This window comes from Dasypus novemcinctus, chromosome 22, assembly GCF_030445035.2.
Source record: "Dasypus novemcinctus isolate mDasNov1 chromosome 22, mDasNov1.1.hap2, whole genome shotgun sequence".
Classification (NCBI taxonomy): domain Eukaryota; kingdom Metazoa; phylum Chordata; class Mammalia; order Cingulata; family Dasypodidae; genus Dasypus; species Dasypus novemcinctus.
Genome location: NC_080694.1, coordinates 70,558,620 through 70,574,557, shown reverse-complemented (window position 1 = coordinate 70,574,557; position 15,938 = coordinate 70,558,620). Strand labels below are relative to the sequence as shown.

General features: G+C 35.8%; 1 long non-coding RNA gene across 1 annotated transcript; it reads left to right on the top strand.

The window, feature by feature from the left end:
• Positions 1–2,368: 2,368 nt before the first annotated feature.
• Positions 2,369–11,940, top strand: LOC139437390 (uncharacterized). Its single transcript, XR_011647144.1, has 2 exons — positions 2,369–2,494; positions 11,458–11,940. It is a non-coding gene; the product is annotated as an uncharacterized lncRNA (long non-coding RNA).
• The last annotated feature ends 3,998 nt before the right edge of the window (positions 11,941–15,938 follow it).

Here is a 15,938-nt window from a genome sequence, read left to right as displayed (position 1 = left end):
TGAGGATCAGAATAACAATGCACTCTTTGACTGTTATTTAGTTGTATCATATTGGAAGCATATAATATAGCAGAGAATTATTAATGTAATGACTATATAATTATTTCCCCTACAAAGCAACAAAAATGCAAAATCAAGAGAAAAAAAGGACAAAAAGCTTGACAAGATATAAGAATCATACAAACATATTCCTTGCCTAAAAGGCTGAGGTTTTATTACTAAAGGATAGTGCAAGAGGCAAAACACACACTGTAGATACCAGTAATTATTACCCCAAAAAGAGAAATGTGAGCTTTTAGACCCAAAAATTAAAGGAAATTATCTAGTGTCATTACCAAATGTGAATAGTCAGATTTAGCAGGGGATATAATGCAATATTTTTCTTTATTTCTTTCTTTGCTTCCCATAATATTAATGAATTAAATTTTGAGAATATTAAGGCAATCATATGTCTGTGGTGATCAATGGGATGTAACCACTTGCCATTCCCTAACACATATGGCCAATTTTCTTTCCACTTCACACGGAAGAGTTTTTTCAATTGAGTCCCCAATATGAGAAAGTCAGTTGACATCTCTTTCCTAGGATTGCAAAGTAAATTTGCCTAAGAAAATATGTAACACAATTGACAGTTGTGGTTTTGTCCATGGTGCTGAAACCAAGGAAAACAAATTAGAAGGGAAGAAAATAGGAAGAATTGGGAAAAGGAGAAAGAATTTTCCCGATTTGGCTGCCTCACCTTGTAGGTGTGGAGAATAGCCTGTTTATTCTTAAAACATTCTTTCCAGGACCCAGGGGACACAATCTCTCAGGATGTTTATGTCTAGAGATGTGGGGTTCATAAAAAAGCAGGCAAATATCCAAAAAGGAGAGACAAGTTTTGAAAATGAAGAAATTATTTTGCAACCCAAACTGAATTACCATGTGCAATAATGTTCTCCTATCTTCAGTCACTGAGAGTGTAAACCTGAAAACCTTTCTTGCCTGGAAGTATATATATCTCACTCTCAATAATATGCCTGGTTCTCTAGACATTCTACAAAGCAGGTTAAATAATTTAGTAGAGCAGAGTCTCATTCATAATTTTCTTTAAAACTTAGGAATAATTTATTTTCAGTGGATTTTTGATACAATTATATTTTATGAATCACAGAATCAAAAACAATATGTGTTTTATCATGTCTATTTTAAACAAGTACAGTAAAAGTCTTTAAACACACAAAACATAAATGACTATGAAAATTCTTTTCTAAGAGTTCAGAAATCAACAAATATCTAAATGTATTAAAGATTATATAATTTCTCTGAATTTCTTGCACTTATAAATCCTAGGATCCCATGGGTTCCCCAAAAAGGAGATTCCATGTTCATTAACATTTTTACTCTAGTAACCTCAAATAATTTTCTTCTCCCCTTAGTTTTTCTCATACATTTAATGATGCCCTCTTTATAGAAACTCCCCAATAACTGCATCTCTATTCAGAATTTCTTGCAGTTTTTTCTTCTGACATTTCATCCCACAACTCTAATTTTCTCACATATCATTGCTTCTTCCTTCCCCAAAAGAGCCTCTACATGTCGAAATATAAAGAAGAAAGAGGAAGCTACCTCTCAAAGTATGTCTGCTTTGTGAGTGTACCTAAAGAAGATAGTATCAGGTACTTTCTCAGATACTTTGCAAATAAAAGAATAAAGAAGACACAACAATTTTTCTACCTTCTTGTAAACATATCAAAATTTACTCAAATATTAAACCTTATTATAATTAACTTATTTTCCTTTCTTAAATAATTTCAACATCACTGGAAAAACACTATCATTTCAATCATGTAAGTGAAATAAAAATTAATGAATTATTTTTGTAAGAAAGGAGTTTACTTGATACAAAAGGGGGCATAAAATTCTGCACATTGGGATTGTCCTGAATGATCTTGCAATGTCAGATAATGGTCATTATATATCTTGTCATAACTTACAAAATTACGTGGGAGAGAGTGAACAATAATGTAAACTATAATCCACACTTATTGGAAATGCTCTGAAGGAAGTAATGACTTGTTGGCTGAAGAAATAAGACATGATGTAACCTAGGATACAGAACAAGAAAAGAATGTTCTTTGTTAAGCCTCCCTTGGTCAACAGGCCAGTTTAGTAGAAAGAAAAAAGTCACTTTAATAGTTAAAAAATAAATGGTCTTTCCCTGTTTCTAATAATAAGATGACAACCATAAATCTGTATGTGCTTTTAGCATGCAGACTTTCTCTATAAATGGGTAGCTGAACAGAAATAAGCTTGTCTGTAGGCATTGACTTGCAGATCCCCTGATCCCGTCTCTCTTGCTTTTCATTCCTGATACCCTTGGTTGGTTGCAATATCTGATACCCAATGTAGGGCCTGAAGAAGCTCTCTTCTCTGCAGTATTGAGGAACCAGTGGAAAGGACACCTGCGAGGGTCACGAGCATTGTCCACTAAGTTTTCGACTTGAATCTTATGGTAAGTAACATTTTCAAGGATCATCAGAGTAATGGGTAATCAAACAGGACGACTGGAAGAATATTCTGAGGTTTTGAAAAGTTTACTGAAAATCACTGGGGTGCCTGTTAAAACTTTGGAATTGCTTGAGCTTTTTGCTTTAGTTCAAAAACATTGTTATTGGTTTCAACCACAGGGATGAAATATCTTAAATTTGAAACAATGCAAATTAGTTATGAAGGTGCTTTGCCGAGCTTATCAGAAAGATGAGACTGTTCCTTTGTCTGTTTGGGCTTTATGTCATCAGATTGCTGCTGCACTAGATCCTTTGCAATCAAAAGATGGAGATGATGATGAGGTTATTATATTTTCTAAAACTGCTGTTAAGCAGGAATCTCATGATAACAAAAACTCAGGTTCAGATAGGGGCAATAATAATGACCCTGATTGTTATATGCCTTCCCAAAATACTAATCCTTTTTTGGATGAAAATGTTTCCATTAATCCCAGTGAAATTCTCAGACTTTAAGTTTTGCATCCCACTAGTATATTGGGATTAGATGATCTGGAAGCACATGTTTTTCCTGTTCAACCTACTGCTCCTTTATATCCTCAGTTGATTTCTTCAGTGGCTCCTCCACAAATGTGTCCTATGGTGAATGACCCTTTGGGTTTCTTTCTGATACTCATGATGCACTACCTTACATTAACAAGGTTGTGCATGCAAGGAGTGCCATGCCACGCAGGGGTGTCCTCTGCATAGGGGAGCCCCACGTGCAAGGAGTGCACCCCATAAGGAGAGCTGCCCAGCACAAAAGAAAGTGCAGCCTTCCCAGGAATGGTGCCACACACATGGAGAACTGACACAACAAGATGACGCAATAAAAAGAAATGCAGATTCCCATGCCACTGACAACAACAGAAGCGGACAAAGAAGACGACGCAGCAAATAGATACACAGAACAGACAACTGGAGTGGGGAGGAGGGGAGAGAAATAAATAAATAATAAACATTTTAAAATTAAAATTAAATTAAAAAAAAGAACACAGGATTAAAAAAAAACAAGGTTGTGGTGCCTAATTCAACACAACAAATGCCGTTGATGCGTTGTCTATCGCAGGGTTCACACCAAGAGGATCCTGAAGCAATACAGTTTTTATCCACTTTTAATGTTACACTTAAACCCATTCCATCAGATTTAAATTACCGTCAAGGTGGTATAGAGTTTCATCATGAACCAATTCCTTTTAAATTATTAAAAGACTTGAAACAAGCATGTGCACAATATGGGGATAATTCTCCTTATACTTTTGAATTAGTTCAAGGCATGGCTAAGATTGATCGGCTCATATCATGGGATTGGGAAATGTTAGCTCAGACGATATTAAACCTAGCTGAATTTTTGCAGTTTAAAACATGATGAATGATGAGTTTAATCAGACAGCTCACTGGAATGCTAGTCTCCAACCTCCTGTTCTTATAACAGCCGAGCAACTATTGGGCATAGGACAATGGGCAGGGGTAGCCAAGCAATTACAATATGATGACACTGCTATAGTCCAGCTGTGTCTGGCATGCTTAGCTGCATGGAGAAAAATCTCTCCACCAGGGCAGCCTACTCAGTCTTTTTCAAAAGTGATTCAGGGTGTCAATGAGCCATATGTTGAATACATAGCTCGTTTATCTGACATTGTGCAAAAAGCTGTTGACATTTCTGAAGCAGGAGATTTGATCTTCTTAACACTGGCCTTTGATAATGCAAATAATGAGTGCAAAAAGTTATCAGACCACTTAAGGTGGCAGGAGGATCAGTGCAAGATTATATCAAAGCTTGTCAGGACATAGGTTCCACTACTCACCAGATGGCAGTATTAGCTGCCGCAATGAGAGGTGATCAGGGACCACAAGCCAAAAAAGGAAATCGTTTTAAATATGGGAAATCATTTTCAAAAGGATTGCAGAGCATATTTTGCTCAACCACAAAAGAGTGGCAGGAATAAAACCCCCTCCAAAGTATGTCCAATGTGTCAGAAAGGTGTTCATTGGGCTAATAAATGTAAATCTAAATTTCATAAAAATGGCTCTCCCATTTTGTCATCAGGAAAATGCTTTGTGGGGCTAGCTCACGACCCTCCGACAAACAATATGAGCCTACAGGAAAAATACCCAGTCAGTAATGGCCAGCAAAATGCATCCCAGTTTCCAAACTAAGAGCAGCTACTCAAGGGAGCACTGCTGTTGATTTACCTTCTACAGAAACTAAACTTATTACTCCTGCTATGGTTATGCAAACTATACTTAAGGGCATAAAAGGCCCATAACCTCCTGAAACTGTTTGCTTAATTGTAGGTAAGAGTAGTTTTAACTATGAAAGGATTGCTAGTACAATTTGGCATTATAGATAGTGATTATAAGGAAGAAAATAAGGTTATTGTGCAAGCTATAAGTCAAGTACAAGTTACTTTGGGGGAAAGTATAGTTCAATTACTACTCCTGCCCTATCACAAACCTTGCACTCTTCCTTTTGATAGAAATGGGGGATTTGGGTGTACGGGGAATGAAATTTATTGGCAGACTTCTGTAGGTGATGATCTGCCTGAAGTTACTATTACTATTAATGGGAAAGTGTTTTGGGGACTAACACATGCAGAAGCTGATATGTCCATCATTGCTAAGTGATGTTGTCCTCAATCATGGACATTACAAAAGTCCCAAAGTCTTTACTGGCATTGGGACTATGACAGATATTTATCAAAGTACTTCTGTTTTTGATGTATTAGGACCTGATGGGCAAAAATCTATGCTTCAAACTTATGTGGCTGATGTAGGACTTAATCTGTGGGGCCGAGATTTGCTTAGTCAATGGGCAACATTTTTACATATTCCTATACTTTCAGAGCAAGCTAAAACTATTTACATGGATATGAAGTATAACAATATCAGAAAGAAAAATGAATGTCAAGGATTAGGTTTCCAAATCCCTTCTGAATCCATAAGGACACATTTAACATAGGGACCATTGTAACAAAGGACATTACTATCCCCATAACTTTGCTTATAAGTATATCAGTTTGGGTTGATCAATGGTCCCTTCCTTTGGAAAAGCTTAGTGCCCTTCACACCCTTGTTCAAGAACAATTAGCCCAAGGGCATATTGAACCATCACGATCCCTTGGAATTCACCAGTATTTGTAATAATAAAGAAATCTGGCAAATGGTGGATGCTCATGGATTTTAGGGGTGTTAACAAAGTTATGAGCCCTATAGGAGCGCTACAACCAGGGGTTCCACAGCCCTCTGATTCTTAGGAATTGGTCTTTGATTATTATAGATTTGAAAGATTGTTTCTTTACTATTCCTCTGCATCCTTCTGATAAAAAGAAATTTGCTTTTTCTGTTCCTACTATAAATAATCAATCCCCTCTGCAAAGATATCAGTGGTGTGTGTTGCCTCAAAGCATGATGAATAGTCCTACCGTGTGTCAATTATTCATTCATCAAGTCTACAGGTGCTCAGAGAAAGTTTCCAAAAGCCATGATTATCCATTATATGAATGATATATTATTTGCACATTCTTCAGATGATAAATTACAGCAATTGTTTCAGTATGCTGAAAAGGTGCTTCCTGAGTATGGGGTTACAGATTGCTCCTAAGAAAGTTCCGCAGAATGCCCCTTATTGTTATCTAGGTATGCAATTGGCAAATGGACATATATGCCCACAAAAGATACAACTAAAAAGAGATAAATTAAATACTTTAAATGATTTTCAAAAACATTTAGGGAACATTAACTGGATTTGATCTACTCTGGGAATCCCTAACTATATGTTGCAGCATTTATTTCAGACTTTGGTAGGGAAGTCCAACCTCTTGAGCCCAAGGAAATTTTGGAAGAGGAATTTGTTCTCATTGAAGAGTGAGTTTCTCAAGAACAATTAACTCAAATAGATCCTGATAAAACTATAGATTTGATTATCTTTTCCATCCTACAATCTCCAACTGCCTTATTTTGGCAAGATGGCATTTTAAAATGGATATTTATTCCTAATAGTAAACAAAAAAGATTGCAAACATATTTACAAAAACTTATTTCTATCATTACTAAAAGTCAGTTATGACTCAGCAACTTAAAGGGACTGATTCTGATGGAATAATATGTAGCCTCTCTACTGATGAAATTAAACATCTTTATGCTACAAATACACAATGGAAAATTGCTGTTAGTGATTTGCAGGGAGTTATTGATAACCATTATCCCACCTCTAAGCCATTAACATTTTTATGAAGAACAACTTGGATTTTACCAAAAATAGTTAAATCCTTTCCAATAGAAAACTCACTTACTGTTTTCACAGATGGTAGTAGCAATGGTAATGCGGCTTACGTCACTCCCCTTAAAGAAAAAGTTTGGCAAACACTGCATACTTCTGCACAACATACAAAATTATCAGCTGTTCTTACGGTCCTGCAAATTTTAAAAAAACTCTCTAATATTATCTCTGATTCTGAGTATGTCTGTTTAACAGTTACTCAAATTGAAACTGCTAATATCTCTCTAGCTGATGAACTTTCTCAAATGTTCCTGCAACTGCAGGCACTCATTCATCAACGAGTAAATTCTCTGTATATTACTCATATTCGATCACATTCTGCTTTACTCGGACCCTTGTCTGCATGTAATGTACAGGCTTATATTCTGATAGGGTCTGTACAGGATGCCGCCAAATATCATGCTCTTACTCATCTCAACTCTAAGGGATTGTGACATAAATTTCCATCTTTAACAAAACTGCAAGTGCAAGATATTGTAAGGCATTGTGCTACCTGTGTCTCTCCCATGTCAACACATTTGATAATGGCATTAATCCCCAAGGGCTGGCTCCGAATCAGATCTGACAGATGAATGTTATGCTTGTCTCATCTTTTGGTAAATTGCAATTTGTTCATGTTTGTATTGACACTTGTTCTCATTTTCTCTAAGCAAAAGCATATAGTGGGGATAGATTTTGTCATGTTCGTTTATATTTGTGGTTTGCCTTTGCAGTTATGGGTTGCCCTGTACAAATTAAAACTGATAATGGTCCAGCTTATTCTGGTAAACAATTTGCAAAATTTTGTTCTCAATATTCCATTGTTCATATCATGAAATTGCTTATAATCCTACAGGATAAGCCATAGTTGAATGGTCACATCATACCCTTAAACAAAAAGTGTTAAAAAAAAAAGGGGAGATGATGTTATCATAGTTCGAAAGGACCAATTGAAAAAGGTTTTATTTACTTTAAATTTTCTTAATGTGTATGATTCCATCACACCAGCTGAATGGCATTATTCTTTAAATAAAGAAAAGGTTTTATCTGAATATCAGCCAGTATACTGGAAAGATGTCTTGACTAACACTTGGCACAAAGGGATAGCTAAAGTATGGGGGCGAGGATATGCTCCTGTAATTAGAGGAAACAGAGAACAAATTTGGTTACTGGCACAGCAGATTAAACCACAGACAGAGAATGAGACATCCTTCCTTGGTGTTTTTTCACCTCTTCCTGATAACACTAATGATTCTGGGTCATGTAGCTGAAAACCATACTTATTGGGCTAATGTACCTAATCCACCATTGTTGAGAGCTTTAACATGGGCAGATTCCCCATTTCCAGTATTTTTAAATAAAACTTACATGCTCCCAGAATCAGGTAATTGATTGTCTTTGAAACCTGAGGAAGAAGGAATAATTATAATAAATTTAACCCTTCCTTTTGATGATCGTCCTTTATGTATAGGAAAAGAGCTTCCTTGTGTGAGAATACAGAATCACACTATGATCATTACTAAAGCCAATGGTACCAAACTGCTTATTACTGTATTTCCATCCTATAATAGTTCTCTGGCCATGTTAAAAATTACAGTTGTCCACCACAAGAACAAGGTGATGAAGAAAGATGGCGAGATTGCCGTAAGGGAAGAGGAATTATCACTTTTAATGATTCCTACAGAATGGTATGGGACAGTGCCCCTATGGAGTATCCCACGAATAATAGCGGCAGCTTTACATGGTATGGAATGAACAATAGTTAGCTTAGTGCTAATGGACAACATCCTTTTCCATTGCCCACAAATGAAAAAGCTGTATTTACTAATAGATCAGTTATTTGGAAAGACAAAGGAAAGTGGTTACCTTCCCCATGGACTAATCGTCCACAAATTGTTCAGAGAAATTTATGGAAAGTATTTCTTGGACTAACCCCCTCCCCCCCCTTATCAGTGGATCAGGAATAAGAATACACCAGACAATATCTTTATTTTAATCAAGCATGTCATTTCAAGACATGTATATGAGATCCCTATGTTTCTGTGACAGGAAAATTAGAAATTAGAAATCAAACCCTGTTTTGTAAAAATTGTACACTATATACTTGTATTTCTGAGAATATTTTACAGAAAGATGAAACTCTCATGGCTGCTTGGAGAAGAAAAGGAGTATGGGTTCCAGTGCAGATGACCTGGATATGGCAGTCATCACCTGAAAGTCAATTGCTGTTGCATCTTGCACAAGCATATATAAAATGATCAAAGTGGCTAATAGGACTAATTATTGCTGGAATATTGGGACTAACTGAAATAATAACAGCTGCCACCATGGCTGCCATTGCATTGTATGAAACAGTTCAAACACAGCAATATGTGCGTAATTGGCATGCCAGTGACTTATGGTATAGTCAAGAGCATATTGATGAACAGCTCAATAATAGAGTTAATGATTTAGAGTCTGCTATATTGCATATTGGAGATCAATTGCATAATCTAAACTTGTTGAGAGGACTTAAGTGTGACTGGAAAGAAAATAACTTCTTTACTACACCACTTGCATGTAATTCCTCAGAGACAGGATGAGAAAAGATTTTAAAAATCATTTATTGGGCCACAAAATGAACATTTCATTAGAAATTGTTGATTTACAAAAGAAAATATTAGAATTATCTCAAAATCAAATACATGTAGCCACTGATAAAGATTTTTTTTTTATTTAATTTCTCATGTTACAAAGCTTAATCCTGTAAATTGGTGGAAATCACAGCATTTTGTATCATCCTTAGGAATAGGGATGACTGTTTTAGTAATACTTATTATTACAATGATCTGTTTTAAATGATATGTTACAAAGTGATTACAGAGTACTGGCCAGCTAGGATGAGCCAACAATCTTGTTCTTGCATGAGCATTGCAAAACACCCTTTAAATATTGTGCCAGAAGAGATGGCTGGTAGACAGTCACCAGTAAGACCCTTAAATTGTGATGAGGGTGACCTAAGATAGGCACAGTCACCCTGGCACTGAAACAAAAAAAGGGGGAGATGAAGGAAGTAATGATGTGTTGGCTGAAGAAATAAGACATGATGTAACCTAGGAAACAGAACAAGAAAAGAATGTTCTTTGTTGAGACTCCCTTGGTCAACAGGCCAGTTTAGTAGAAAGAAAGAAGTCACTTTAATAGTTAAAAGATAATGGTCTATCCCTGTTTCTAATAATAAGATAACAACCATAAACCTATATGGGCTTTTAGCACGCAGAATTTCTCTATAAATAAGTAGCTGAATAGAAATAAACTTGTCTGTAGGCATTGACTTGCAGATCCCCTGATCCTTTCTATCTTGCCTTTCATTCCTGATACCTTCAGGTTGGTTGCAACAATGTTCCAATATGAGTTCATCAATTGTAATTTATATACCAAACTAATGAAAGATGTTAATGTGGGAAAGTGTAGAAGGGGTAGGGAGTGGAGCATATGTTAACCCCTTACAGTTTTCATGTAACATTAATGTAATCAAAGTATCTTTTTAAAAAATTTAAAAGTATAGTAAAAAGGGGGGAGGGCATAAAGAGAAAACACACTTTTCAATTGAAAAGAACTAGAAACTTGCCAGTATTTGGAGGGACTGATCTGGAGCCCACATTAATGGAAATACAGGTAAAGAATTTGCACTTCACTGGAGATAGATTATATCTTAATACATGAAGAGTAAGTCTATATTCATCAAAATAAAAACAGGACCCAAGGAAACAGGTATAAAAAAGATAAGCTTTCATGGGAGTTGAAGTCTTGGATACCTCAAGGAGATGTTAGTGTTGTGTGATATAAAGGAGGAACTCTTGAGTCCATCAAGAAAGGATCCTGTTACTTAGGGATGCAGGTATCTAGGAAATGGAAAAGAGTTCTAAGGAAACCAGAGAAGAGCAGTAAAATACCAATTGCCATCAAGAAGTAATTTGCGCTTCTATTCTGGGATGATACTAAGGCTCAGATTATATGAAGATTAAAGGACCAGCAGATAAGGGAGAGAAAAAAAAAATTCCATATACATCTCAGGCTAGTATCTGAATAACGTGGGCTCACTTCAGACCCTAGATAAGACTTGATACTTTCAGGAATAAGAGTCAGGAAGGGATCAGAAAGTGCTGACCTCAGAGGCTACTTATCTTGTAAGGTGAAGATAGTCATTATGACTATTTTAAATCACTTTTTGCTTGTTACAGATGTCATGGTTTTGATTAGTTCATCCTTGTCCATTTCCATAAGCTAAAAGCCTTCAGGTGGCATCTTAAACTTGGTTTGGAAATATCTTAATGGAGTATATTAAAAATCACCCTGATAGAACTGACTTAAGAAGAAGGAAGTTGAATAAGTATATAGATGTTCATAGCCAGAGAGGATAGTAGACTTACAATATGGAACTCTGAGAGAAGGGAAATATTAATGAATAGTCTAACAAAGGAAAAAAAGAGTCTGTGTAACACTCAATATTTAGGCTTTATATGTAAAGGTCTAATTGCCCATGATATGTAAATTGTCTCATTTTAGGGACATGTAAAAGAACCATAGTCTCCCTTGAGGCATTTTTGTCCTGGAAAAAGATCCTAGACTGGAAGTATTTGGCCCTCAATAGTGAGAGTTTCTCAGATGTTTTCTTGTCTTTTCTCCCAGTGATGCTGAATCAAACCTCAGTCACTGAATTTTCCTTCCCGGGACTGACAGACATCCAAGAGCTGCAGCCTCTTCTCTTTGTGGTTTTCTGCACCATCTACATTGGCAGTGAGGCTGGGAATGGGGCCATTCTGATGATCATCAATTCTAACCCAAAACTCCACTCTCCTATGTACTACTTACTGGGAAATCCCTTGTACCTAGATATTTGCTACTCCATGTTGACACTGCCAAAGATGCTGAAGAACTTAGTCTCGCACACAAAGCAAGTTCTTTATTGGGATGCATAAGCCTGCTGCATTTCTTTGACTTCCTGGGAAGCACAGAGGATATGCTGTTGGACATGATGGCTTTGTGGCTACTGTATACGTGTCCTTTGTGTATGTGGTAATGTTGATTTTATGACAACTGTAAAACACAATTGCTATGACTAAAATTCACAAAATGAAAATAAAAAGAGATACTTTTTACTTTAAAAAATGATATGAAAACACTGGAAAGTTATTTTAAAACTAAAGTCAGGCTGTAAATTCTATTTTAATTACCACTAGAGAACCCAAATTTAACTCGGGAAGAAATTAAAATTCTTCTTTGGCCACATATAAAAACTGACAGGAAATCTTCAGATATTTTCCTTGCACATTATGATATTTAGAAATAGATACAAAAATATCTTGAGGCCTTCCTATTTCTACAATCTTCATGAATAAAATATGAAATTTCAAGTCTTCTTTTACAATTTAATCTACAATTTCATCTTTTATTTCTGCTGTGTCAAAATTTCCAAAATCGCAAATCAAGACGTAGCCTCATGTCCTCCTTTGATAATACAGATTAACTTTATTCATTCCTTAATAATGTAGATAGAAAGGAGATTTCTCTGTAGAGATTTAAATCATTTATTTACTTTCATATCTCTTACTGAAAAACAGAAGCAGCAGCCCATACAGATTTAAATGATTTCCTTCTATTTCCCACAATATTTTTACTAACTCAGGAGAACAGTTTTCCTAAGGATGCTGAAGATGAACATTCCTGTGCTCAAGAGAGTTCCCTTGATGTTCAACTTCTTGACCAGTGTTGAGACCAGACCTTTGCTGAGCATTGCCACAGCTCTCTCCTGCTTCCCCACAATGACACTTGATAGACACTTTTCACTCACTGTGTTAAGGTAGATTCTCCACAGGGCTCCTCCTCCTGGAACACATGACTTCAGATGAGGGCATGAAATCTGTCAACAAGACTCACTACTACATCAACATGCAAATAGGCCATGAGCCTAGAGAAACATTACAAAGGTGATCAGATATTCAAAATAAGAACTGAATAAAATTTCCCCACCTTGCCTGGAAATCCAGATCCTCAAGAAAGATGATTGAAACCACTGGGACTTCCTCTACTTGACCTACTAGAGTAAACTGTAGAAAATGCCAATCATGAAACAGTTGGAGAATTAGAACATAGCCTGATATTGAGTAAGGAAAAATTCAGTAGAAACAAAAAAATATTCAATATGAAGGAAAGAATAAGACTGGGAAAAGAGAAAATGTATTTGCAGAAACTTTTTCTCTAGATAGTAAATACACTATAAATTAAAACATTATTTTAAATTATGCACAATTTCAACATTAGTATAACATATCTACTCTGTAAAATAATCTTACTTTTAATAGGACACATACTGATTTTAAAATAAATTTACTCTGAGCAGATTGAAACAAGATACCTCTGATCTTTGACACTCAAGGTTGAAACAATTGTCTGCGAAGGATATATCAATCTCCTAAGTCTGAAACAGTAAGTTAAGGATCATAAGAAATATCTGTTTTCATTCAGCACTAATATGCCTTCACCTTGATGGCTACCACTGCTGATATGAGTACTTTGGTGCCTACAATTGGTTTCTCTGCTGTCTCAGAGGCCACTATTTAAACCCTAAATTTTGGAGCAAGTGTATACCCTGCAAATTTTTATGAACTGGCTTATGACCATTAAGTTTTTTTTTTTTCTTTTTGTTTTTAGAGGTACTGGGGTTTGAATTCCAGACCTTGCACATGCAAAGCTGGTGCTTAACCTTGGAGGGGCACTGGTGGCTTCTACTTTAAAAAAATAATAGTAATTTAATTGCCTTTTTTTTTTAAAGATACATAGATCACAAAAACATGTTACATTAAAACATATGAGGTTCTGTTACCCCACAACCCACCCCACCCACACTCCCACATCAACAACCTCTTTCACCAGTGGGGCATATTCATTGCATTTGGTGAATACATTTTAGAGCACTGCTATACCACATTCTTCCACTTTTTAAATTATTGTTTTAAAACCTTCCTTGAATAAAATTACATATTACCAATAATTACTTATTAAGCACATAAGCACACATTAATTGTCTAATGATATGTGTTTAAATGTGGATGACTTCTCATCATTGAGTAGTAAAACAGTTTAAATGGTCTGTTTTTGAGTGATGGTAATCATTACATCCTACCTGTGAGGGATGGTGTAGTATGGTAATTAGATAAGAGTTGAATCAAACTTCCTGGGCTCAAATCCTGGTGGTTCTACTTATCAGGTACTGAGATGGGGCAACTTAGATAACCTCTTGGTACCTCATATTTCTTATCTATGACAGAGGGATAATAGGAGTACCTGCTTTACAGGGTTAGGATGTGGATTAGAAGAGTTCAATATATGTAAACATTACAGCACTTGTTGCCACAGAGCAAGCATCTGAATCAGTGTTAACTGTCACAGTTTCAGTCAATTCAGGGGGTCTATATGCTGCTAAATACTCATTTTTATCATCTTGGGGAGAGCTCATAGTGCTGTCTGACAAAATATCTGAGAAATAGTTTCCTCCCCTCTACCACTTCTCTAATGATTTTTTGTGTATGTTTATGTTATAGTATGTGTGTAGATGCATACATACATATATGTCTGTATACACACACGTATATTTCTATAAATGTTATTAATAATGGTGAAATAATAACAAAAATAACAAAAAATGGCACATTTTTGTCTGTGAAAATTCTAAACATTTGGATACTTGAAACTATTTACTTTGACTAAAGGCTTCAAATTCTATTCATGCATTTTCTCTTCTCCTTTTACTCAAACTTTGTACAGCTCTCCTTTTATTTAAAAACTGTTTAAAAGTGATCATATATCTCCTAGTCCAAAAGAATGTCATAATTTAAATCCCAACATGAGGAAATCTCTGCTTTGAATCTGAAAAAAAACTAAGTATATGTAAGTTGCCATGCCTACTTTAAATAAATTGTGTATATCTAATTTAGTTACATTTCAGCAGAGCTCCTTCTCCTTATTTCATGATCTGGCCCTTGAGTTTGCTGCTTTGGGGAAATATAAACATCTGGGTTATTTAACAATTTTTGAAAAATTTCTCAATAGTTTCAAAAATTAGTCTTTCATTTGAAATAAAATTTTAAATGTGTATACTTAAAAAGTTGTAAAACAGGTGTTTTTGCCTCAGACATATAAAATTTTCCCTTCCTGAAGTACTTTGATGTAATCAAGACATACTTTTCATTTTTCTACTTACCCCCATTTTTCCTGCCTGCTTTAGCCCTTTATTAATGAGTCTTGCAATTATTATCAGGGATGCCCCAACTGTCAGCTTAGCAGAATAAATGGGAGGGGGTATTGTGTTAGAATACAGAGCCCTGAGATTCTTATACCCTAACCAGGAGCTCTATTCTTGTCTGTTCATATTGTCTACATTGACAATATCATATAGTTCCAGGGTTTATATGCCATCTGCATAGTAATGGTTTCAAATGTATATTTCAGCCTTCTGCATTGAGCATCAAATGGTAATTCCAAATGCCTAATTTATTCACATTGAGTGTTTTAAAAAAGCATGAATTTAACATGGCTCAAAAAGAACTCTTAATTCACAGTATCCCAAATCTCTTATCACTCCAGCCTTTCTCATCATAGTAAATGGTATTGTAGTAGTTTGAGATTATTGATGAATTCCAAGAAGTGAAATTATGTTTGTAAACTAGTCTGTTCACCTGGGCTTGATACCCTTTCATTGTATGAGATTCAGCTGATACGTCTTTGATTAAATTATGTTAAGATTAGGGCTTTGATTTGACCATGTCATTAGGGCAACTCGATTTGTATCCTCACCACCTTTGTGGCTGTATAAATGGACACTCCATCAAGAAGACACAGAGAAGTAGATACATAGTAGCAGATATGCCAGAAAAGAGGAAAGGTGCTCCATAGACGTGAAAGAGAATCCTGTGGCCCTGGGAAGAGAGATGAACCATTTGCCTGATAGTTTACAACTAAGTTTGTGAACAGAACAGAGCAGTTGAGTCCAAAAAGAAATGAACCCTCTAGCTTACAGCTGAGGTCAGGAGGAGCTGGGACCATAGAACCTTAAAAGGAAAGACATTTATCAGGTTAACTGACATTGCCTGCCATCTCATTTCAACATGTGG